The following is a 27146-nucleotide window of genomic DNA, read 5'->3' on the forward strand; positions in this document are numbered from 1 at the left end:
CGGAACTCCTGCCAAGCTGGTGTGGGAAATTTTCATGTCTAATCCAACTCTTTATAAACCTTCTCGTTATATGGGAATTGGCAAAACTAAAAAATAAATATACAGTATGAGAATAGCCAATTTGAAAAATTACTCCAGTACTTTCTTAAAATTCTTAAAATGATTTTTCTGCATTAAAATACACATAAAAATAGGAGACATAGGGGGAGACTTATTAAACTGATGTAAAGCAGAACCGGCTTAGTCGATAGCAACCAATCAGATTTAACCTTTCATTTTCCAAAGGAGCTGTGAAAAATTTAAGGTGGAATCCGATTGGTTGTTATGAACAACTAAGCCAGTTCTACTTTACACCAGTTTGATAAATCTCCCCCATAGTCCACAAACATCTTGAACCCATGCGTTTCGAAAGGTGTCAATGTTTGTGGGATATGTCTCCTATTTTTATGGATATTTAATAAAGAAATGTAATTTTAAGGAAGTACAGAGTAATTTTGCAAATGGACAGTCCTGTTTATACTTGAGAATAGATGTTTATTTTATGTTGTTTCATTTTTTTTCTCTTATGAAGACAACCCCTATCCATATCAAGGCATATGGATACCATAAAAAGGGGTTCCACTCTTCCACATCCCCTGTATGAGACAGAGCTAGGAGCTGAACACCCCCTTCTATGACTTTGCACAATGCTCACCAGTAGGGTTGAGCAAACACTTGGAAGTTCGGGTTCGGCTGAACTTCGCAGCAAAGTTCGGGATCAGGACCCAAACTTGACCCCTAACCCCATTAAAGTCAATAGGGATCTGAACTTTGGGGCACTAAAATGGCTCTAAAAAAGTCATAGAAAGGGCTAGAGGGCTGAAAAGGGAAGCAAAATAGGGGTAAGAGCAGGACAATAGGGAAATGAGTTAAAATAACATAGAATTAAAGAAAAAGTTAAAAATAATGATCTTGAACTAGAAGGCGGAGGTCAGAGTGTAGTAGGAGGTTGAGGAAGCTGTGGACGTGGCAGTGTAAGTGGAAGGAGGAGGAGGTAGCCAACACTATTTTTGTATTTTTATTTATTTTATAAATTTGGGAAGACCCCAAAACATTGGGAAATATAAGAAAGAAAACAAAGAGAAAGTGCGCTGGAGTATAACAATGGCTGGTATACTTGTCTATTCTGCTCAAGGTACGGACAACAAGTCCTGTGGGATCAATGCCAGGTTAATTTTAATGAACGTGAGCTTGTCCACATTGGCTGTGGACAGGTGGCTGAGCTTGTCTGTGATCACCCCCCCCCCCCCCCCCCCCGCTTTGCTGAACACACGTTTGGACAATACGCAGGCCAGCACCTCCAAGGTTTAAAGGGCAAGGTCAGGCCATGTGCCCAATTTGGAGAACCAGAAGTTGAAGGGGGCAGACCCATCATTCCGTACGTGTAGGCATGTGCACACATACTGCTCCACCATGTTGCTAAAATGCTGCTTCCTGCTAAGACTTTGCATATCAGCTGGTGGTGCTGATTGTTGTGGCGTGCTGACAAAGCTTTTCCACATTTCAGCCATGCTAAACCTCCCTTCTGAGGTGCTGGCGGTGCCCCAGCTGCGTTCGCAACTTTTTCCTCCTCCTCTGCCTTCGCCTAGTGCTTCCACTGAGCCCCTGGTGTCAGATGGGAATGCCATCAGCAGCGTGTCTACCAGCGTGCGCTTGTACTCGCGTGCATCTCCAATGATGGAATTAAAGACGGTACGTTGTCCTTGTAGTGGGGATCCAGTAGGGTGGCCGCCCAGTAATCAGCACTGGTTAGAATGTGGGCAACTCGGCGGTCGTTGCGCAGGCACTGCAGCATGTAGTCGTTCATGTGTGCCAGGCTGCCCAGAGGCAACTATAAGCTGTTCTCTCTGGGAGGTGTATCGTCTGTGTCCTCTGTATCCCCCCAGCCACGCTCCAGTGATACCCATGAGCTGCTTTGTGTGCCACCCTGCTGTGAACACGGTTCCTCTTCCTCATCATCATCCTCATCCTCCAGAACTGTGCCATGGCTGAACAATTGTGTACCTGGCCTCTGTTGGTGCAGGAACCCACCCTCCGAGCCACTTGTGAATGACTGGCCTCATAACCGTGGAAATGATCCCTCTTCCTTCTGTGCCACATCCTCTTTCATCCTCGCCTGAAGCGTTTTTTCAAGGAGACGTAGAAGTGGGATAGTAACGCTGAGGACGGCGTCATCGCCACTGGCCATGTTGGTGGAGTACTTGAAACAGCGCAAAACGGCACACACGTCCCGCATGGAGGCCCACTCGTTGGTGGTGAAGTGGTGCTGTTCCGCAGATCTATTCACCCGTGCGTGCTGCAGCTGAAACTCCACTATTGCCTGCTGATGCTCGCACAGTCTGTCCAGCATGTGCAAGGTGGAGTTCCACCTTGTGGACACGTCGCATATGAGGTGGTGAGCATGCACACCTAATTTTGTCTGCTGCTCGGTTGTGCAGAGCGGGGATGGCTCGCCTGGACAAGTAGTGGCAGCTGGGAACCACGTACTGTGGGACAGCCACCGCCATACATTTTTTAAAAGTCTCCATCTCCACCAGATGGAATGACAGCATTTGAAAGGCCAGAATTTTGAAATGCTGGCATTCAGGGTCAGGGATCGTGGGTGGATAGGGGGGTACTTCCTCTTTCTCTCCAGTGTTTGGGAGATATACAGCTGAACGCTTCCATGGGACATTGTGGAAATGCTTGGTGACGGACAAGGTGGCATTGCTGCACCATCCTCTGTTTGCGGGGTGGCAGATGCCACTGTCACTCCAGAGGGGGAGGAAGAGGCCAAGACTGCAGCAGAAGAGGGAGCAGGAGGAGCCTGAGATATTTTGTGTTTTTTTTTCAGATGTGTACTCCACTGCAGCTCGTGCTTTGCATTTAGATGCCTGGTCATGCAGGTGGTGCTCAGGTTTACAACATTTATGCCTCGCTTCAGGCTCTGTTTGCACAGCGTGCAAACCACTTGCATTTTGTCATCAGCACATTGTCTGAAGAACTGCCACAGAACTCCTTGGAGCTGGCTTTGGTGTGCTCAGTCCCTGGGTGCGGTGGGCAGTAGCAGGTGTACTGGCTAGGGGACGGCAACTCTGCTTTTGCACCCTGCTCCCTCTTTTGCTGTGCGCCTGATGCTGTGTGACCACCACCTCTTCCTCCGAAACTCACACGTAACTCGCATGACCTTGATTCCATGTGGGGTCTAAGACCTCATCATCCTCCACATCATCTTCCACCCACTCTTCCCCCCTGTCCTCCTTGCCGGTCTGCACACTGCAGAAAGCCGCAGCAGTTGGCACCTGTGTTTCGTCATCATCAGAGATGTGCTGCGGTGGTCCTCCCATGTCCAAATCCTGAAACATAAGTGGTTGGGCATCAGTGCACTCAATCTCTTCCATTTCTGGGGCAGGGCTATGTGGACGGCCCTCGGAAACCCTGCCAGCAAAGTCCTCAAAAAGCATAAGAGACTGCTGCATGACTTGGAGCTCAGACTGCTTGGATGATTTGCAAGGGCGTGAGGTTAAAGACAGATGCCCCTGGGCTGTAGGTGCCAATTCTGTGCTTTCATAAAGAGACCGGGTGGGAGACAATGTGAAGGAACTGGAGGCACTGTCAGCCACCCAATCTACTACCGTTTATACTTGTTCTGGCCTCACCATTTGTACACCGGTATTTGGGCTTACAAAATAATGCTGAAGGTTCTGTCGTCTACGTGCATCAACCTGAGGAAGGTGTTTCATTTGGACATGTAGCTGGCACAGATCGACTACGTCCTCTCCCTGCAACAGGAGCTCCACTAAACCCGCAACACCACGACCAGGGCCTCGTCCCTTATTTGATGCAATCCTCATTCATTGAGGTCACCCACCGAACTAAGAGACGGATTAACTATATTATTTTCCCTGTCACGTATATGCAGTGCAGGTGTACTTCACGCAATAAATGTGTATACAGGGGTAACACACACACTCTTAACTCAAATTTCTTAACTCATTGCGTTATCTTGAAACAAAAGCCATTGAAAAGCATTTGCTTAATGCATTTAGTTGCATTTAGTTTAGATAACATGTCTCATAAACCCTGCTACAGCCATATGACATGCACCAAACTAACAGACGGATTAACTATATCAATTTCCCTGACACGTAGTGCAGGTGTGCTTCACACAATAAATGGTGTCAGGGGTACAAAGTACAATGGTGTATTGCACCCACACAAAAAAATCACTGTAGGTCACCAACACAATTAACAGCCAGTTTTATGATTATCTTTCTGTGTCACAGGGGCAAAGATGGTGCATTGCACCCACCAAAAAAATCGCACTAACACTGTCCCTCACTTCAGCTTCCTGTCCCTGCAATACTCAGAGTTATTGGGTGGTGCTACACGTGATCCAGCTTTTATAGAGGCTGGGTCACATGATGCACCGGCCAATCACAGCCATGCCATTAGTAGGCATGACTGTGATGGCTTCTAAGGGCACACAGCTTAAAAGCTTGTTGATTGGCTGCCCTGCAGCCTTTCAACAAGCTTTATTAAACGCCCGAACACTGAACTCAAACCCGAACTTTTCTGGCTAAGTTCGGGTCCGGGTACCAAAAATCGTAAAGTTTGGTACGGACCCGAACTTTACAGTTTGGGTTCGCTCAACACTACTCACCAGCTATAAGCCAAAAGCTGAAACCAATCTACTTCCTGCTCTGCCAGCTCCCTGCACATAATACTGCCAAGACTCATTACTCTTGTCTTCATTGAAGGTAATTCTCTCTGCTTTCTGGACCAGTTTCAGGAGGAAGTAGCTAAAATGAAGCCAAAATCTCTCAGTATTACACTATTGTCTCAAGACAAAATGCAGAGGAAAGGCAGAGCAGTAAGTCCATGTGGTGCAGATTCAATTATTAGCTTTAAAGCGATGAATGATGTCAGAGAGGGGGTGTCCTCTGGATATAGTGGCTACAGACTAGAGATAAGAGAACATCTTGAAATGTGCTTAGATTTCACTATGTTATAAATATTTACTTAAAGCACGATTTATTAATCTACAGACTCCTGGACTTGCCTAATGATTCAATTGGATGATTGGGATAATATATTGGTTAATATGGGACTAGTTTCTCACAATTTTAATTATATATTTGTTCAATTTAATATTTTACACAGAATATATGTTGCTCCTTTATGGCTCAATAAAGGGGTTTGAGAAATACTTCTAATGGTCCACGGTGTGATTCACATGAGGCCGATCACTTACATATGCTCTGGACATGTATAGAACTAAAAGAATATTGGGGGGGCAATACATAATTATATTATCCAAAAATTGAAAGCCGCAAAGGGGCCCTTTCGGTTAAAATAAGATTTCTGTCAAGGCTCTTGTTTGCACAGGCTTGGTTATCATCCAATACTCCAAGTATAAATACATTATTCAATCTTGTTAATAAGATAAAGAGGTATGAAAACACCTTATATCAAAAGAATAGAACAAGGCGGCACTGCCTAAACTTCAGAATTTCAGATACATTGGCAATCCTATGATACGTGTAAAACATCCATGCGGTGCTCTGCCTATAAATAGTCCTTAGTAATCCTCAAATGTAGAGTATGTAAGTAAGACGGCACTCACCACTTCCTTCCAAAAATCCTTTATTCGTCTAAACAGACCAGTGTACAGTCGTGGACAAAAGTTTTGAGAATGACACAAATATTAGTTTTTACAAAGTTTGCTGCTAAACTGCTTTTAGATCTTTGTTTCAGTTGTTTCTGTGATGTAGTGAAATATAATTACACGCACTTCATACGTTTCAAAGGCTTTTATCGACAATTACATGACATTTATGCAAAGAGTCAGTATTTGCAGTGTTGGCTCTTCTTTTTCAGGACCTCTGCAATTCGACTGGGCATGCTCTCAATCAACTTCTCGGCCAATTCCTGACTGATAGCAACCAATTCTTTTATAATCACTTCTTGGAGTTTGTCAGAATTAGTGGGTTTTTGTTTGTCCACCCGCCTCTTGCAGATTGACCACAAGTTCTCAATGGGATTAAGATATGGGGAGTTTCCAGGCCATCGACCCGAAATGTCAACGTTTTGGTCCCCGAGCCACTTAGTTATCACTTTTGCCTTATGGAACAGTGCTCCATCGTGCTGGAAAATGCATTGTTCTTCACCCAAACTGTTGTTGGATTGTTGGAACAAGTTGCTGTTGGAGGGTGTTTTGGTACCATTCTTTATTCATGGCTGTGTTTTGGGGCAAAATTGTGAGTGAGCCCACTCCCTTGGATGAGAAGCAACCCCACACATGAATGGTCTCAGGATGCTTTACTGTTGGCATGACACAGGACTGATGGTAGCGCTCACCTTTTCTTCTCCAGACAAGCCTTTTTCGTGATGCCCCAAACAATCAGAAAGAGGGAGTGTAGGGAGTGATGTACGAATATTTTTAGTATAATTTCTTTTTTTCAGAGACCCAAAAGTCCTTTTAAGAACTATTGCTGTGTGTGGCAGCAGCATTATATATTTTTAGCGCAACATGCACTAAATTGCTAAAACTTTACAGACCCAAAAGTCCTTTTAAGGACTGTTGTGTGTGGCAGCAATATCTATTTTTAGCGCATCCTGTACTAAATAGCGTGCAATAGTTAGGCTGCTGCGGACAGCTACATTAGCTGCGCCACATCTCATGTGTAAAGTGTGCACATCCAAAAATTATCTGACATCCAGTGTACTTTTTCAATAGACGGTGTCCGCTTCTGACAGTGATGTTACCACTGTACTTTTTTGCGTAGACACTGCGGACAGTGACATTACCAGTGCTACCTCTTCTGTATAACGTTTCCTCATCCCAAATACCTGTGAAATTTCCTGTAATTTTTTATTAACCGCTGGTGACAGCATTGACATTATCTGCGGGATATCTCCTGTGTGACGTTTCCACATCCCAAATACCTTTTTTAATTTGTTTGCGCATACACTTCCAAATCTTACGCTACTGTACGCGTGACAGACTTTCAAGCATATAATGTTTTTCAGGGTAAGCTCACCTGCAGGCCTGCACCTAAAATCTTTTTCAGGGTCAGCTCACCTGCAGGCCCTAGCATATAATTTTTTTGAGTGTCAGCTCACCAGAAGGCCATCAATCAGTATTTTTCAGGGGTGTATGATGCCCTCCTTCATGTGTAATAAAGGGTGTATTGGAGCGCTGTTCCTTGTAATTTTTGGCATCTCTTTCACTTAGTGCATAGGCTTTATGAGTGTAGGAGTCCCACTACCTAAACAATTGTACCACAATGTGAATGAGGCCCTCCTTTATGTTATATACAGGTTGTATCGGAGTGCCTCTTCCTTGTACTTTTTGGCAGCACTTGCACCTTATATACAAGTAAATATACAGGAAAGAATGTTTCCTAACAATTTTTCCTCTAAAATCTTTGGTTTTGTGCGTATAAGTGTCAGTCTGTAAAAGTGGTGTACTACTCGGACAACATCGTTCCCAGCAGCAACCTGGGAGTCCAAGATGCATTTAGACATCCTTCCCATGCTGTTCCTGAACCATTTCGGTGGTGTTTCCATCAATTTCTGACCTTTTTCTATGAACCAGACACCATCCCCAGAGCAGGGGTTACCTGGTTTAATGCTCGGGTTCTCCCATTCACTTCCATTGTGCTCAGGTGCTCGGTAGAGCACCCGAGCATCCCGAGGTGTTCAGATCCGTCTCACAAATGCTTTCAGTAGCGGCAAATCGGCGGATCCGGCGGCCAGTTCCGACGACGAAACCTCCCGCTGGATCACACTGCCGCAAGTGTGAAAGTAGCCTAACAGGCTGAACTGGATAGACAGATGTTTTTTTTCAGCCTTATAAACTATGTTACTATGTTACTATATGGTGTTTGTTGGGAGTGGCCTATTATATTTAGGAGGGGCTTATAACAATGGGTGCTGCCTAAAACTTTGAACGGTGAGCTAAGCCCCCTTTTTTCTACTCCGAGTCCCCCTAGACAAAATTTCTAGATGCTCCACTGATCTATGCAATGCTCCTGCAGTGTTCCAGGAATTTGTGAACTACAACTTCTGGGACTTACTCTATGTCTGTGTGATAGTTTAGTTGGACGATATTCTGATTTAGAGAAAAATAAATATAGTGGCTCACACACTTGCTTTCATGGTTATGTTGCTCTTGTCTGTTTGACTCAACCTGTCAAAAGATACAGGTGGAACTCAAAATATTAGAATATCATGCAAAGTTTATTTATTTCAGTAATGCAACTTAAAAGGTGAAACTAACATATGAGAGACTCATCACATGCAAAGCGAGATATTTCAAGCCTTTATTTGGTATAATTTGGATTATTATGGCTTACAGCTTATGAAACCCCAAAGTCCCAATTTTGAGGTACCCTTTGCTCAGGGGATATGGATTAATTAGCTGACTAGAGCGTGACACTTTGAGCCTAGAAAATTTAACCTTTTCACAAAATTCTAATTTTAAGCTTCATTAATGCAATTCCTTTTAATTTGCATTACTGAAATAAATGGACTTTTGCACGATATTAACATTTTTCTGAGTTTCACCTGTAGATATATAGTATAATATTTAAAGATAGGCACTCTGCATCTGGGACTATTCAGAGAAGTTATGTCCCAAAGTACATATTTTAATAAATATACATAATACCAAAATTATCTTTCCAAAAAAAGGGAATGAGGTTGTCAGTAGCAACCACAGAAAAGATACGAGTAGGAATACTTTGCTATTGGCATCTTCTTGTCACCCTAAACATGTCATTATGGAATACCCTATGGTGAAACCATTAGAATCCACCGTAATTGTACAGAGGACTCCACCTATAGAAAGGAAAGTGCAGCATTATATAGAAGACTTAAAGTAAGGGGATATAGTGAGAACTTGCTAAAACAGACTGTATAAATGGTGAAAGTTTTGGATAGAGCATTTTTTATTTCTCAGGTAATGAGCAGTAATAATGCATTAGCGGTACATGAGAAAAAGGTCAGAGTAACTACTGTTTATAGCAAGCAGTTCAATGAGGTGCGGAACATTATCACCAGGCATTTACCAATTCTGTACCAAGATGATCATTTAAGACAAATACTGGAACCAGGAATTTAAGTTGTGAGCAAAAGAGCTCCAAGTATATCAAGAGCACTGTCTCTGAGTTTATTTTCAGAGAAAACGGGGTCTGCAAGTAACACCTGTTTGAACGTTACTGGATACTACTTATGTGGACATAATGTCCATTAAAAAAGCAAGAGTTTTAAATCTAGTGCTACTGTCACTCCCTGCCCTGTGAGTGATCTGAGAAGATCTGTCAGACTTGCTGCACGTGATTCTATCTGACAGATTGCTTTGTTGTGGCTTTGGGCAGAATCCCACCCCCTCACAGGTTCTGCTCATTAGTTTGTTAGTGATGCTATTTATACCTGCCTCTCACTATAGCCCTTGCGGTTTATAGTTTCTCCTGGAGTTTGCTGCTGGTGTTTTGTGGATTTCCTGCTCCCAGTTCGTTTTCAGATAAGTCCTGCTTCCTTCCCTTCTGTTGTTTGTACTGGCTAGGCCTTAGGTAGACACGGGTTCCTTCATTTGGTGCAAGGAACCTGTTGTCTTTTCTCCTGCTCCCTAGCTGAGGGTTTGTATCAGTTGCAGCAGGGCTTAGGTTCGAGTGCATGAGCACTTATACCATTGAGATTTGTTCATGTTGGTAGCAGTCAGGGAAAGGCTCAGGGATTGCCAGGAGGTGACCTTTCCCTGTTCCCTAGCTGTAGGGGCCTAGCCTGCTGTTTTGTGTAATTTTGTTGTGTTTTGTTTGCTTCCCTTCCATCACCTTCCGTGACAGCTACCGGAGAAGAATTTTAAATTAAATCATATATAAACTGTAACACAAGCAATGTGATTTATTTAGCTACCTGCAGCAGCTGTAGTGTTCAATATGTGGGTTGCACTTCAAATAGTTTGAAAACTAGAATAAGGAAACACCTTTAAGACATTTCAAACTTGAAGGTAGTGAATATTTCCATGTTGTCTCGACATTTCAGAGACGTACAGGTCCTTCTAAAAAAATTTGCATATTGTGATAAAGTTCATTATTTTCTGTAATGTACTGATAAACATTAGACTTTCATATATTTTAGATTCATTACACACAACTGAAGTAGTTCAAGCCTTTTATTGTTTTAATATTGATAATTTTGTCATACAGCTTATGAAAACCCAAAATTCTTATCTAAAAAAATTAGCATATCATGAAAAGGTTCTCTAAACGAGCTATTAACCTAATCATCTGAATCAACTAATTAACTCTAAACACCTGCAAAAGATTCCTGAGGCTTTTAAAAACTCCCAGCCTGGCTCATTACTCAAAACCGCAATCATGGGTAAGACTGCCGACCTGACTGCTGTCCAGAAGGCCATCATTGACACCCTCAAGCAAGAGGGTAAGACACAGAAAGAAATTTCTGAAGGAATAGGCTGTATCAAGGCACCTCAGTGGGAAGTCTGTGGGAAGGAAAAAGTGTGGCAGAAAACGCTGCACAACGAGAAGAGGTGACCGGACCCTGAGGAAGATTGTGGAGAAGGACCGATTCCAGACCTTGGGGGACCTGCGGAAGCAGTGGACTGAGTCTGGAGTAGAAACATCCAGAGCCACCGTGTACAGGCGTGTGCAGGAAATGGGCTACAGGTGCCGCATTCCCCAGGTCAAGCCACTTTTGAACCAGAAACAGCAGCAGAAGCGCCTGACCTGGGCTACAGAGAAGCAGCACTGGACTGTTGCTCAGTGGTCCAAAGTACTTTTTTCGGATGAAAGCAAATTTTGCATGTCATTCGGAAATCAAGGTGCCAGAGTCTGGAGGAAGACTGGGGAGAGGGAAATGCCAAAATGCCTGAAGTCCAGTGTCAAGTACCCACAGTCAGTGATGGTCTGGGGTGCCATGTCAGCTGCTGGTGTTGGTCCACTGTGTTTTATCAAGGGCAGGGTCAATGCAGCTAGCTATCAGGAGATTTTGGAGCACTTCATGCTTCCATCTGCTGAAAAGCTTTATGGAGATGAAGATTTCATTTTTCAGCACGACCTGGCACCTGCTCACAGTGCCAAAACCACTGGTAAATGGTTTACTGACCATGGTATTACTGTGCTCAATTGGCCTGCCAACTCTCCTGACCTGAACCCCATAGAGAATCTGTGGGATATTGGGAAGAGAAAGTTGAGAGACGCAAGACCCAACACTCTGGATGAGCTTAAGGCCGCTATCGAAGCATCCTGGGCCTCCATAACACCTCAGCAGTGCCACAGGCTGATTGCCTCCATGCCACGCCGCATTGAAGCAGTCATTTTCTGCAAAAGGATTCCCGACCAAGTATTGAGTGCATAACTGAACGTAATTATTTGAAGGTTGACCTTTTTTGTATTAAAAACACTTTTCTTTTATTGGTCGGATGAAATATGCAAATTTTTTTAGATAGGAAATTTGGGTTTTCATGAGCTGTATGCCAAAATCATCAATATTAAAACAATAAAAGGCTTGAACTACTTCAGTTGGTGTGTAATGAATCTAAAATATATGAAAGTCTAATGTTTATCAGTTCATTACAGAAAATAATGAACTTTATCACAATATGCTAATTTTTTTAGAAGGACCTGTATATGCGAGTAACACAGCAGATCTTGTTGTTGTTGGTATTGAAAGGGTTAAAAAACCATTGCGAGGAGGAGATCTAAACAGATAGCTTTTTTAAAGGGAGTCTTTTTGGATCTTCTTATTACATACCAGGATTCCAAATGGCATGAATAATAGACATGATCTCATCTTTGAATAGTGATTTATATTTTGTATGGTATACTGTATGCGATTGTTGAATAATTTTTCACTTTGTAGAAGCTTTTTTTCTTTTCAAGTAGTTTTGTATTTTATGATGTCACCAGACACACCCTCGATTCCAATTTGAAGATTGTTCACACATGGAAGTGAAGGAGTGTCTGAGGTGGGTGAAGTTTTTTTTTAAATCAGTAAATTTTGCTACACAGTATGGTCACGGGGTTCCTTGCACACCTATGGAGTGGAGCAGGTGAGCTGGAAATATTTTGCTGTTTGAATACCAAAATTTAATCCCAGATAAAAGATCATAAAAGGAACGATCAAAAATGAAAAAATAAAATAAAAATAATAGTACAGTGGCAATATTAATAGCCGCATGTATGGCAAATTTCTGAGGACCATTGAGGAAGGAGTCGGTCAAAACGCATCTGGTGTTCGACATCTATACCTGCAACCCCTATAGTCTTATAATTTATGGACATTCATTAAATTATGTGAAGCGCTTCACAAGGAATTAAATCCTGCTCCCGTTTGATCAGGAACCCCCACAAAGACCAGCACATGAGAACACGTGGGACGCCAAGTGCCTGCAGAGCAAACCACGTGGGATGCCAGGTATCAAGTCTGGAGCTAGAGAAGAGAATAGCCGGAGACAGAGGGTGCACCAGCTGATCTGACTACAGGAGAGAGGTAACTGCAGTCAGTGGACGCCACGGCGGGCAGATACAGTACCTGACTGCAATCTGATAGTTAAGTGTTACCCTACTGCTAGACAGCATTATTGATTGAGCAATGAGAAACATCGTCACTAATAAGGTTGAACCTTACAAAATACAGCAGATACATCTAAATTTATACAACCTGTTGAACCAACCAAAAAGTTCACAAACATAATTGAAAGTGACTTTCTACTAAAGGAGACACTATTGTCACAATGTGCACTACTGATAAACAGCACTATTGATTAAGTGAAGAAAAACATTGCTATTAATGAGGTTAAATCCTACAAATACTATTGAGAGTGACTCTCTCCTAAGGGAAACATTACTATAATAAGGAAAATAGCTGACTTGTGGGACAATCACAATGTTTTAAAGTATGTACTATGCTCAAAATTACCATCTGATGCGCAATATATCCACATCATTGGAGGAATTTTAATATGATTTCTACCGTGACAATATTATATGACTATATGGATGTCAATATTTAATAATAACTTAAAAGAAATTTGCCATACATACGGCTATTAATATCGCCACTGTACCATTATTTAATTTTGAGATTCTGATCTATTTTCCAGATTTGACTCACCGGAAGCAAATGCAATTATTTTCACAGTGGTTATGGAAGAATGGATTATATGCCAAAGTTGAAAAGTGCATCTTTGAGAAATCTTCTCTGCTTTTCCTGGGGAACATCATCTCTGATACAGGGTTGCAGATGGATACAGAGAAGTTGAATGTAGTGATGAACTGGCCACGCCCTCAGGGTCTTCATGCCATATAGCGATTTCTGGTGTTCTCTAATTTTAATCACCAGTTCATTCCTAGTTTTTTGTTTCTCATATGACCGAGATAGAATTCAACTTTTCAAACTCAGACTATTGGGTAGGAAGAGCGGGTCAATCAGACGCTAGAGAACTATCTCTGGGACTTTGTTGCTGCCGAAGATGACAATTGGGTACATGTCACGGATGAAGTTAGCAGATAGCTGGAACATATAAATAAACGAGCGACTGGCTTGATCCCAAACTAAGGAGCTTATAGGTGAGCCCTATAGAACCCTAAGAGCTCTCCCTGACTGCTATGCACATGCAAAGGTCTGTATGGTAGACGATTGCATGCCCACGTACTTAAGACATTGTGACACCTGAAAACCCTATAATAGTGAGGGGACATGACCACCGGCTCCCGGCACTTAATACGGACGGGGTCAGGGTCACCTAGAATCAAGCCAGCAAGGAAACACAATAAAGTAAAAGACTTATCTGAACAAACAGCAGAAGCAGCCTCCAGCAGTGAACACTTTATCTAGGAAGTAGTATAAACCGCAAAGTGAGGCAGTATGGGAGGGAATATAAAGGAAGACGATTAGTCAAAATAAGTGACACCTGGCATAAGGAAAGGAGATGAGAAAGTAAAACCAAAACAAAGAACATCATACAAGAGGTAGAGAAGAACGTCTGCCAGACCTTCTCACAGAACTGGTGGTGACAGTACAATTGCCACCTTGGGCAGAGTTTTCCTATAATCACCATTCTAGTAAATATTCCAGATCCTCACCATTCTTTGTTGTGTATGGACGACATCCATCCTAGTACCCCTCTCCCTGTTCCCACATCTTTGCTTTTTCAAGCTGTGGATTCTTCCTTAAAGGGGTTATCCGAGTTATTTTTTTATTCTTTCTATGTTCCTAACTAAGCAAATGTAACAGCTTTCCAATTCACTAACTTTATCTCCAGTGGCTGGTTTCTCAGATTTCACAGAGGGTCACATGACCTGTGATGTCAGCTTCTCTCCCTGTGCTGATAATGTTTGTTTACAAGCCTGTAAACGAAACGTCACTGTGCTGGCCACGCCCCCCCTTCACTGCCGTGAGCCGTCTACTCTTTGCTAGGATACTTAACCCCTTCAGCTGCACAGCTCTGCAGGCAGGGACAATTCTGGGCACTGGAGCTGATCTACTAGAGAGAGCATTACACAAGAAGGTAGGGGGAAGATCCTGTGTGTATTAGCAGTGTCATTATACAGGTGGGACATGTAGTCCTACATATACAACATGCTGCAGAGTCTCCCAGCACTCAGGGCAGCTCTTGTATTCACTCCCTTAGCAGTGTTATTATTCAGCTGAGACTTGTAGTCCTACACATACAACATGCTGCAGAGTCTCCCAGCAGGCAGACATGTCACTCGGGGCAGTACTTGTATTCACTCCCTTAGCAGTGTCATTATACAGCTGAGACTTGTAGTCCTACACATACAACATGCTTCAGAGTCTCCCAGCAGACAGACATGTCACTCGGGGCAGTACTTGTATTCACTCCCTTAGCAGAGCAGGGGGAGGGGCAGAGATTGTTGTTATTGCATGTAAACAAAGAGCCAGAAAAGAACCAGGGAAATTAGGAAAAATATATATATTTTTTGCATAAACTTGCTTAGCTCAGTTATATATCAGATTTTCAGTGCTACATTATTTTTTTTCATAACTCGGACAACCACTTTAAGGGATTTCATGAGGATATGGCATCAAACCAAAGACTGCTTCTGCAAGACAGTGACTCATATGAAAGAAAATGCAGACAAAAGATGAAAAAGACCTCCTTAGTTCTCATCTGGAGACAAAGTATGGCTCTCTTCTAGAAATATAAAAAATAATATGGCTGCACACCATTATACATACAAACAATAGAGCTAAGAAATGTCATTCTAAATAAAAGTGGTACAATACCGACTATAAGTGAGTCAATGGAAGCTCTTAGCACACATATTTGATCAAACTTGTGTCTGACCCATCTACCAGGAGTCAAGGTGGCTTCCGCAGATAGGTCTCTTCTAGAAATATTAGTTTAAAAGGTCTCTAGTTTCAAATTCGCCCCTAGGTTTCTGGGACCTTTGATGTTTTGAGGAGGTTCAATGAGGTAACTTATACACTAGGTTTACCTCCTTTCCTGAGAATTCCTAACTCCTTTCATAAAACCAGTAGTTTTAAATTGCTTTTCTGCTGTTGCATCTAAACCCCCCATTACTTGAAGATTCTGACAATGTACTGTATTTGAGGTCAAAAGCATCCTGGATACTAAGAAACATGGAAAGAAACCCTACTATCTTGTGGCCTGGAAAGGTTTTGGTCCTGAGGAGAAGTCTTGGGAAGCAGAGGAAAACATCCATGCCCCAAGCTTGATAAAGATGTTTTTGTTCAATTTTGGACTCAAGAAAAGGGGGCGGAAGGAGGGGGGATTACTGTAATGGCAGTAGCTGGCTGCTGATACTCCCCTTCTCACCTCCGCAGTCTCGGGGCTCTCTGTTCGGACGAGTACTGTTCTCCCCAGCTGCCTCCGCCGCTGTCGGCTTCCAGCCGCATTGTGCTGATTGTAGTGGCTATGGTCATTCGCCAGCATTTCCCTGTTCACTGCCACGGTCCAAGCAATCACCATCCTTCCCAGCTGCCTCTGCTGCAGTTTCTTTCCACCCAGATGCGCAGCATGTCTCTTAACCAGCTTCCTGTAGTGCGAATGGGGTCATAGTGCGTTACTTCCTGTAATTAAATGAGTTGTCCGTGTTCAGAGCAGAACCCGGACTTATTCCCATTTCTACCCAGGCAGCCACCCTGCTATGAGCATTTCATGCTCCGATGCTCTCCTTTGCCCTACGTTCAATAACGCAAGGCAAGGGCTTTTTTGGAGATCCGGCGACGTACGGAGGCTTAGCAGTGGGCCTGGTGACGTCAGTGGAACTAATGGGAGTGCTTTAGCGCTGCCCTAGCCTGTAAAACGTGGTTAGTGCCGTGACATTATCATATACAACACAGGTCCTTTGGCAGGCCCTGCTGAATGAAGATAGAAGAAACAGCTGCCGCGCGATTAGGTGGATGAGGTGAGTTTTTAGATTTTTTTTTTAGCCGTAAATGGCCATATTATTTTGAATTCTGTCTTAAGAATGCTATAATTTTCTGATTTAACCATGTTATAACAGAAAATAATAAAATCATCCGAACACCGAACCCAAACCCAGACTTGAGTGAAAAGGTCCGGGTACCCGAACTTGCAAAGTTTGGTACGAACCCGAACTTTGCGGTTTGGCTTCGCTCATCCATACTCTTGACCCATGTCTGCCTCCTGGATTCTACTACCTGCTTGATTATTAGTGATTGACGAACATCGGCTGGGACAATTCGCGAACGCGATCAAATGTTCGCGAACCACAAGTTCGCTGTGGGCCCTATTCACTTTAAAGGGAACCTGTCACCAGGATTTTGGGTACAGAGCTGAGGACATGGGTTGCTAGATAGCCACTAGCACATCCGCAATATCCAGTCCCCATAGCTCTGTGTGCTTTTATTGTGTAAAAACACTGATTTGATACATATGCAAATTAACATAAAAGAGTCATATCTTACCTGTGTGACCAGAGAAGAGTCATATTTTCAAGCTCTGGCTCATCCTGGGTTCATTTGCATATGTATCAAACTTTTTTTTTTTTACACAATAAAAGCACACAGAGCTATGGGGACTGGGTATTGCGGATGTGCTAGCGGCCATCTAGCAACCCATGTCCTCAGTTCTATACACAAAATCCCAGTGACACTTTAATGGCAGGCAAACCTAAAAAAACCTTCAGGTCATATTTGCAGCCACCAAATACTTACTAGAAGTGCACAAATCGTCTCACAACATTGACGGTATTTTAATCAGGGGCCATTTTTACGGGAGTACAGGCCCCAAACATTAGGCGTTCACCAGACAAAAAACATCAAGTGATTATGTGGCTGGAGGTATATTAGTCATTGGATAACATTTTTACTTCAGACCAGTGAAGTACAGGCCCCAAAAATTATTCATTCAATGTACAGAAAGAAACAAGTGATTATGTGGCTGGAGGTATATTAGATGGTCATTGGATTTCAATTTTACTGCAGGCCAGTACAAATACATGTCAAATACATTTGTTTAAAATAACTAAAAATATAAAACTTGATTAAAAACATGGCTAACAAAATCCCCCTCTTGAATAAACCCCAAATGATAATAGGTGAAATTCGTTAACACGTGGTCATCACAGGTGTTGAATTCCTCCGAGGCCCCAAACATTAGGCATTCACCGGACAGAAAAGACCTTTTTTGCAGCTGTATTTACATAAGACAGAGACCATTATTTGCTCTGCGTGGTGGTGGATATGTGAGGCTGGCATGAGGAAATTCAATTAAACGTGGTCGTCACAGGTGTTGAATTCCTTTGAGATCCATGCCTCAATTATTTTTAGAAATGTAAAGTAGTCCACACTGTCGTGAGCTAAGCTAGTGCGCTTATTGGTCACGATCCCCCTGCTGCGCTGAACGTCCTTTCGGACAGGAAACTCGACGAGGGGCAAGCCAAGAGTTCCGTGGCAAATTGTGCCAGCTCTGGCCTTAGGTCAAGCCTGCACACCCAGTAGTCCAGGGATTCCTCGCTTTTCAGAGCGTCCACATTGGCCGTTAACCCAATGTAGTCACACACCTGTCGGTCTAGGCGTTCCCTGAGGCTGGATCAGGAGGGTGGCTGTTGATGGGTTGTCTGCAAGAATGATCTCATATCCAAAGTGACCAACACATCTTCAAACCGCCCTCTTCTTGCATGCGCTGTAGGATTGGTACCCGCAACTGTTTATCTGTGGGTGGAAATTCCTCTGCCAGCATCCGCAACAGCAGAATGCAGCATCTTACGAAGCAAGGCCTGGAAATGCTGCATTCTGACAGCCCTCTGTGATGCTGGTAAAATTTACGCCATTTTGTGTTTGTACCGGGGGTCTAAGTACGTTGCCACCCAGTACTGGTCCTTGCCATTTATGCTTTTTATACGGGGGTCCTTTTTCAAACACTGGAGCTTGAAGGCCCCAATTTGCACTAAATTGGAAGCGGTGGAGCGGCCTCGCTCCTGCTTATCGCCCAGGAGAATGTCGTCCTCGGTCTCCTCACCCCATCCACGGACAACACCATGGATCCCAGAAAAGTTTAAAGACTGCTCTTCTTGCTCCTCCTCCTCCTCCCCCCAGGCACTATCCTCCTCTGACTCCTCTTCAGACTCCTGCTGACTTGTCTCAGATGGAGTAGCCCCCCCTGGCAATTCATTCAGCATTACGACTTCATTATCTTCTTGCTCCTGCTCCGCAACTGCTTGATCAATGACACGACGCAATACATGCTCCAGAAAGGAGGCGTAAGGTACGATGTCACTGATGGCACCCTGTGAATGTACATATAGGGTTTGGACCGCGCGTAACGTAAATAGACAGTATAAAACAGTTTTTTTCTCCTTCTCTCTTTAAAAAGGTACCGAGGTCTGCAGATGTCCTTTTTGTGGATATCCTGCAACTTATAAAAGAATGCAATAGTGTAAATCCGTATGGTTGTGCTGCTCTGCAATGCACAGATTGTACTTACACGGCACTCCACTAACAACAGGCGTATCAAAGGTATCCTCCGCAGCTTGTTTGGTTCTTCGTGGCGAAGGTCCACATTCACACGCCAGCACACAGAGCTCAACCACTGACTTAATTACAGCACACACCAGATGAGTCTGCTAGTATTCCCAACTTCTTTTGATTTAGGAATTTCTGTGGATACAAGTGACTCCCACCATAGTTAAGCTCCGATAACTATTAAAAAGGTTTATTCAGTACATACTTACAAACATGCACTTTAAAATCGCATTAAAAAAATCCCAGCGTCTTTTTTCTTTGCCCGACCCAGGTTTCGCTCCTTGAGCTTCATCAGGGGCACACATCATCTCTCCCTCCCCCTTCTTTTTTATTTGGTAGGTTAGCGTTAATCAAGCACCTAACTATATATGTAGATGAGGGACAGTTTAAAACCAAGACCTACTTTAAGCCCACTGATGTCAACGGGTATATAGATTTAACCAGTTGCCATTATGCCCCCTGGCTCCAAAATATACCCATGGGACAGGTCCAGAGAATCCACCGCAACTGCACTGACACAGCTATGTTTAAAGAACAAAGCAAAATAATAAAAGAACGCTTCTTAGAAAAAGGATATGAGAGTGAAAAATTGGAGAGAAAAGATACAATAAAACAAAGAGAGGAGACCCCAAATAACCCAAAAGCAACGAAAATACAACAGATTTTCGTTTCTCGTTCATAACCCAGTTCACACAATGTTCTGGGGAACTAAAAAAACGCAATCAAAAGAAACTGGCCCATTCTGAAAAACGATCCAGTACTTGGACCAGAAATTCCTGAACAACCACTGGTCATTTATAAAAGATTAGAAAAAAATAAATTAAAATAATTTAAAAATAAATTAGTACATAGTGCCATCTGACCTGAGGAGACAAGTAAAAAATGAAAAAACTGTTTCAATTGGTGTGGTTTCTGCATTGCCTGCAAAAATAGAAAAAGAACAGAAAGATTACAAAATAGTACCACAGTATATAGTATTGTGAAAGGCAAACAATTGGAAGTAGTGGGAGAGATGACATGCCATAGCAAAGGGGTCATATATGTACTAGAGTGCCCATGCGGCCTCCAGTATGTAGGACGTACCATCAGACCCCTCAAGGTCCGGGTGCAGGAGCACATAAGAAATATCAAGAAGGGGCTTGAAAGTCATGGTGTCTCGGCGCACTATAAAAAATACCACCAAAAGAACCCAGAGGGACTAAAATTTATGGGGGTAGAACTAGTACAAAACCATTGGAGGGGAGGAAGTTTTTTAGAAAAAATGAATAAAAAAGAAAGTAGGTGGATATATGAATTGAGTACGCTACAACCAGGGGGCCTGAATGTAGATTTTGATCTGCAAGCTGTTTTAAATTAGTCATAGAAGTTGGTAGAACAACTATCCCCATGTGAATTAGGACTTAAAGATCTGCGTTTTTTCCCATTGAGAATTAAGAGATACAAGTGTAGGGTTAAGTTATAGAAAAAAAGAGGAGGCGTTTTGAGTAGCACATCAGGTGCTTGATTTGGGCTAACCTACCAAATAAAAAAAGAAGGGGGAGGGAGAGATAATGTGTGCCCCTGACGAAGCTCAAGGAGCGAAACCTGGGTCGGGCAAAGAAAAAAGACGCTGGGATCTGTGTGCTGGCATGTGAATGTGGACCTTTGCCACGAAGAACCAAACAAGCTGCGGAGGATACCTTTGATACGCCTGTTGTTAGTGGAGTGCCGTGTAAGTACAATCTGTGCATTGCAGAGCAGCACAACCATACCGATTTACACTATTGCATTCTTTTATAAGTTGCAGGATATCCACAAAAAGGACATCTGCAGACCTCGGTACCTTTTTAAAGAGAGAAGGAGAAAAAAACTGTTTTATACTGTCTATTTACGTTAGGCGCGGTCCGAACCCTATATGTACATTCCATGAAAGTGTGATCGACCCCACAACACTCTTTGGACCTGCAGCAGAACTTTTGCGGACTGGTGATTAAGTATCTCTCTTTTTGACTAATGGCACCCTGGCTGCGACTGACCAGTGATCTCATCAAATGGCCGCAGAAGTCTGCAAGCGTCGCAGTGAAAAAAAAACAAGCTCCCCAGAACCTGTCCTGCCGCAGAGTTCGTACAGGTAGTCGCTAACGGCACGTTTCTGCTGGAGCAGCCTATTAAGCATATAAAAGGTGGCGTTCCAGCACTTCGGGCAGTCACAAATCAGACGTCTGACATGGCAAGTGGTGTCGCTGCTGATCATCAGCAAGGCAAGCCATGGCCGTGTAAGATCTTCTAAAATGGCCAGAGATTTTACTGGCCTGCTGCAAGATGTCCTGGACCCCAGGGTATTTGGCAACAAATCACAGCACAACTAAGTTCAGGACATGTGCCATGCACAGCACGTGTGTTATTTTTCCCTGTTTCAGCACACTCAGCAGATTGGCACCATTGTCGCACACCACTTTACCGACTGTCAAATTGAGCGGGGTTAGCCACTAATCGGCCTGTGACCTCATAACTGAAAGCAGTGCAGGACCGGTGTGGCTCTTGGCTTCCAGACACAACAGCTGCAGCACAGCATGGCAACGTCTCACCTGGCAAGTCGAATAGGTTCTGGGGAGCTGGGGGGGTGCCGCGGAAAAGGAGGAGTCAGCCGAGGAGGAGGCGGAGGATAGAGTAGGAGGAGGAAGAGAAGAAGAGGCAGGCCACGGGTTGCATGCTTGACAGCCATCAGAATGTTCTCCCAGTGGGCGTAAAAGTTATGTACCTTTTTGCTAGACCACAAGTCTGTGGTCAGATGTATCTTTGCACCGACACTGTGTGCCAGAGATACATTTACTTGCCGCTGAACATGGCCATTTAGCTCTGGAGAGAAATATTTGGGAGAAATATTTCCTTCTGGAGACCTTCCATTGCGGTGTGCCATTGGCCACAAATTTTCTAAAGGCCTCCAAGTCAACCAGTTTATATGGCAGTAGTTGGCGGGGTTGTAGTTCCGACAAGCCGGCGGTCAGCCGTTGGGCAAGAGGGTTATCCGGCGTCATCAACTTTTTTTGTTCGAACATTTGGGCCATGGAAGCCTGCTTTTTGCCAGATGAACTCGACGACGGCACGTGGAAGGTGGAGTGGAGGACAAATGGGAGGAGAAAGGAGAAGAAGAAGAGGTAGGACGTGGAGCGCCAGGAGTGTGGCTTTGTGGGTTCTGACGGCATTGATTCCACTGGGCTTGGTGAGGGGAGGCCATGTGCTTTTTTAAGGCGTTCGTCCCTAGGTGAGTGTTGGGCTTACAGCAACCTATGACACTAGTGTCAGCAGCTGACACATTAAAAAAAGCCCACACTGCGGAGCCATGTGCCAGCGTCCTGGGAGTGCCAGATATGACCCTGAATGGTGGCTGGCTCGCTCCAGATACATTTGCAGTCTGCTTTCTGCCTGCTTCTCCTCCCTATCTGCTGCTCCGTCTCTCCCTCTGAACTCTCCTCCTCTTCCTCTCTTGTGGGCACCCACGTGACGTCCATCGACACGTCATCATCGTCACCTTCACCACCACTGACATTAGAGATGTTGGAGTAGGCAGCAACAGCAGGGACAACCCTCCTTGGGCTGATCTGGGTACTGTCGTCAGACCGCTGGGTGGCGGACGTTGATACCTCCTCTTCCTCATCCTATGCCAAGAATGGCTGCGCATCGGTAAGGCCTGGGAAAATATTTCCTCTGACTCGAGCGGAGGGGCTATGGTGGTGGTGGTGGTGTCTTTGGGGGTGCACACAGCAGAGAGTGAGGAGGGTGCAGATACAGAGGATGAGGAGGGTGCAGAAGCGGAAGGCTGAGTGAGTCACTCAACCAACTCGCATGCACCTTCTCCAACTTCCCACTTAGGCTCCGGCCTGGTGCACCTGCCCTACCCCTACCACCCCTTCGGAAATGGCCTGCCTCTTCCTCTGCCTGTCATTTTCAAAATTACCCTGTGACAAAGTCCCTATAGAAGAGCAGTATTTGTGGATGCAGGTACGGTATATCGCAGGCCTCAATCAATATTTTGTGGAAGACGGTATATCAACCCCCGCTATCAGTATTTTGTAGAAACAGGTATGAAGAACCCAATAATGAGTATTTGCTGGAAGATGGTAAATCAAACCCCTTAATCAATATTTCGTGGAAGCTGGTGTATCACAACCCTCAATCATTATTTTGTGGAAGCAGGTATATCACAATCCATAATCAGTTTTTTGGGGGGCAACAGGTATATCACACCAGTTGCAATTAGCTATTCCAATAGCGTTTGTCCCTTTATCTAGCTGCGGTATCTCAGCATAACCTCACAAAACTGCTGCACAATACAAAAGCACTATAATATACTTTCTATGTTAGAAGGTATATTATAGATATATCACACCCCTCAATCAGTATTTTTTTTTAAGGGCGGGGGGTGGCAACAGGTATATCACACCAGTTTCAATTAGTTATTCCAATAGAGTTTGTCCCTCTATCTAGCTGCAGTATCGCAGCAGAACCGCACACAACTACTGCACAATACAAATGCACTATAATATACTTTCTATGTTAGAAAGTATATTATAAGTATTTCACACCCCTCTGTATGATACACCTATCAATAGCACACCTATACCAGTCCTTAAAAGGACTTTTGTGGTCCTATTAGCTAGTGTTTGGTGTCCCTAATAGTCTGTCCCTGCTCCACACAGCAACCTCTGGCAAAAAACAGAATGTAAAATGGCTGCCAGATTGGGTTTATTTATAGGGTAGGGGGTATGTCAATGTGCTAAAACATCTCAATTGACTGTCCTGCCCCACCTGATGGATGTGTCATGGGTCAAAGTTCGGCGCTATGCAAAAAAATATGGCGCGTGCGAATATCGCCATGTGTTCGCATGTTCGGCGAATCGCAACCGAGCAAAGTTCGCCGCAAAACAACCGCCGGGCCAACCGCAAGGCCATCTCTATTCATTATTGCCTGTTCTATTTTGTCTCTCCTGTTGCTGACCCTGCATGACTTGTATCTGTGTCTGACGCCTACCTTGACCCTTTGGTCATACGACTACGCATCTGCCTTACCCTTCTGTCGCTCCCATTTCAACTCAGTCTGTTGTCTATGTCCATGCCTCTGGTGTCTTGCACTGACACCCTCGGTCTGCCTGGGCCAGCTGCTTCGTGTTTCAACCCCCCTCAAGAGGTAGCGACCTGGTGTTCTCAGGAAAGTCAATCCCAACCATCTGAGGTACTGTGAAGAACAAGAGGTTCACTCAGACAATGCCCTTAGAGGAGGTTGGTCACTTGACACAGTGGGTCCACACCCACTGATCATGAAAAACGTGTTTAAAAACACTTGTATGTAGATGCGATGACACCGCGCTCAGCCTATCACTGATAACCCTAACTGCCAGCTTACTAGGACCATGTGGTACCGTTTCACATCAGCCTTGTCATTAAGATTACCTTGTATCTGATGCATGAAATTGAAGTACCGCTTTGTCAAGGTCTCGATCTGTACGGATTCTTCTGCGCAGAGGGTTTTACAGGTAAAAGGCTGTTTGGAGTTCGCCCCGGCCGGTAGCGAAAATCCGCTAATACTCACGCTCACAACGGGAGCTGGTGACGTCACCACTTTGAGCTATTAACCCAGATAACAAATGGGGACGGCATGTACGAATATAACATTAAAGACTACATAACATGTAGCACAAAGGGAGTTATTTATGCAATGTTGCTGAGGCAGGCAGTTTATCATGTACACAAGTCTGTATCATACATGATAGGATAAGATACACATGTGATGGGGGGGGGGCGCGGCTTGCTACCATACTGGCAAGACGCATCTGAGCAGAGCTCCTACAACCAAAAATCATCCCTGAACATCCCCAGGTCCAGACTCATCTGAGCCCCAGGAAAGATAGATGTATTGACACCGGAGAACGTGGTCATTCATTTTACACTTGACCGGGTGTCTCTAGCTGCAGGGAGATGGCCGGACAGGCCTAATGAACCGGCGGGAGCCATAGGCAAGAATCGTAGCCTGAAGCTTTCCAGCGATACGGCGACTTACCGGAGAACCAGGACGGGATAAAACTCGCCTACCCAGACGCAGCACCGAGTCTCTGGTGAGCCTGCAGCCCAGGTCCACTGAGTGACCCTGCTCCGACGCCTTTACCTCTTTCGCCCAGCTCCGGAGCGGCCACACAGAAGACCGAGGCTCCATCTTGGAGTGACATTTTACAGGCACAACACTTGAATCTGCAATGAATCTCCGCAACCTCGTTCAGGGAAACAGAGAGCCTTGGACCTGTGTGTCCCCGCTTGAAAGTCCCGTAACTTAAATTCGCTACAGACTTTACATATACACTACGTGCAGAATTATTAGGCAAATTAGTATTTTGACCACATCATCCTCTTTATGCATGTTGTCTTACTCCAAGCTGTATAGGCTCGAAAGCCTACTAACAATTAAGCATATTAGGTGATGTGCATCTCTGTAATGAGAAGGGGTGTGGTCTAATGACATCAACACCCTATATCAGGTGTGCATAATTATTAGGCAACTTCCTTTCCTTTGGCAAAATGGGTCAAAAGAAGGACTTGACAGGCTCAGAAAAGTCAAAAATAGTGAGATATCTTGCAGAGGGATGCAGCACTCTTAAAATTGCAAAGCTTCTGAAGCGTGATCATCGAACAATCAAGCGTTTCATTCAAAATAGTCAACAGGGTCGCAAGAAGCGTGTGGAAAAACCAAGGCGCAAAATAACTGCCCATGAACTGAGAAAAGTCAAGCGTGCAGCTGCCAAGATGCCACTTGCCACCAGTTTGGCCATATTTCAGAGCTGCAACATCACTGGAGTGCCCAAAAGCACAAGGTATGCAATACTCAGAGACATGGCCAAGGTAAGAAAGGCTGAAAGACGACCACCACTGAACAAGACACACAAGCTGAAACGTCAAGACTGGGCCAAGAAATATCTCAAGACTGATTTTTCTAAGGTTTTATGGACTGATGAAATGAGAGTGAGTCTTGATGGGCCAGATGGCTGGATTGGTAAAGGGCAGAGAGCTCCAGTCCGACTCAGACGCCAGCAAGGTGGAGGTGGAGTACTGGTTTGGGCTGGTATCATCAAAGATGAGCTTGTGGGGCCTTTTTGGGTTGAGGATGGAGTCAAGCTCAACTCCCAGTCCTACTGCCAGTTTCTGGAAGACACCTTCTTCAAGCAGTGGTACAGGAAGAAGTCTGCAAGGTAAGAAAAACAGGACAATGCTCCATCACACGCGTCCAAGTACTCCACAACGTGGCTGGCAAGAAAGGGTATAAAAGAAGAAAATCTAATGACATGGCCTCCTTGTTCACCTGATCTGAACCCCATTGAGAACCTGTGGTCCATCATCAAATGTGAGATTTACAAGGAGGGAAAACAGTACACCTCTCTGAACAGTGTCTGGGAGGTTGTGGTTGCTGCTGCACGCAATGTTGATGGTGAACAGATCAAAACACTGACAGAATCCATGGATGGCAGGCTTTTGAGTGTCCTTGCAAAGAAAGGTGGCTATATTGGTCACTGATTTGTTTTTGTTTTGTTTTTGAATGTCAGAAATGTATATTTGTGAATGTTGAGATGTTATATTGGTTTCACTGGTAAAAATAAATAATTGAAATGGGTATATATTTGTTTTTTGTTAAGTTGCCTAATAATTATGTACAGTAATAGTCACCTGCACACACACATATCCCCCTAAAATAGCTAAAACTAAAAACAAACTAAAAACTACTTCCAAAAATATTCAGCTTTGATATTAATGAGTTTTTTGGGTTCATTGAGAACATGGTTGTTGTTCAATAATAAAATTAATCCTCAAAAATACAACTTGCCTAATAATTCTGCACTCCCTGTATATGTGGCCCTCACACCCACCTGGTCACAAATAAGGAAAGCCATCTCATATTCCTTTCAGTGGCACTTGATTTAAGTCCCTGCCAGAATTTGAAACAGTGACATTACTTATAATAACTTCTTAATACAGCACCTTCTACTAGCCAGTATTAATACAAGCTTTAGGCCTCTTTCACACGTGTGAGATTTCCGCGTGAGTGCAATGCGAGAGGTGAACGCATTGCACCCGCACTGAATCTGGACCCATTCATTTCT

This window comes from Bufo gargarizans, chromosome 9, assembly GCF_014858855.1.
Source record: "Bufo gargarizans isolate SCDJY-AF-19 chromosome 9, ASM1485885v1, whole genome shotgun sequence".
Taxonomy (NCBI): domain Eukaryota; kingdom Metazoa; phylum Chordata; class Amphibia; order Anura; family Bufonidae; genus Bufo; species Bufo gargarizans.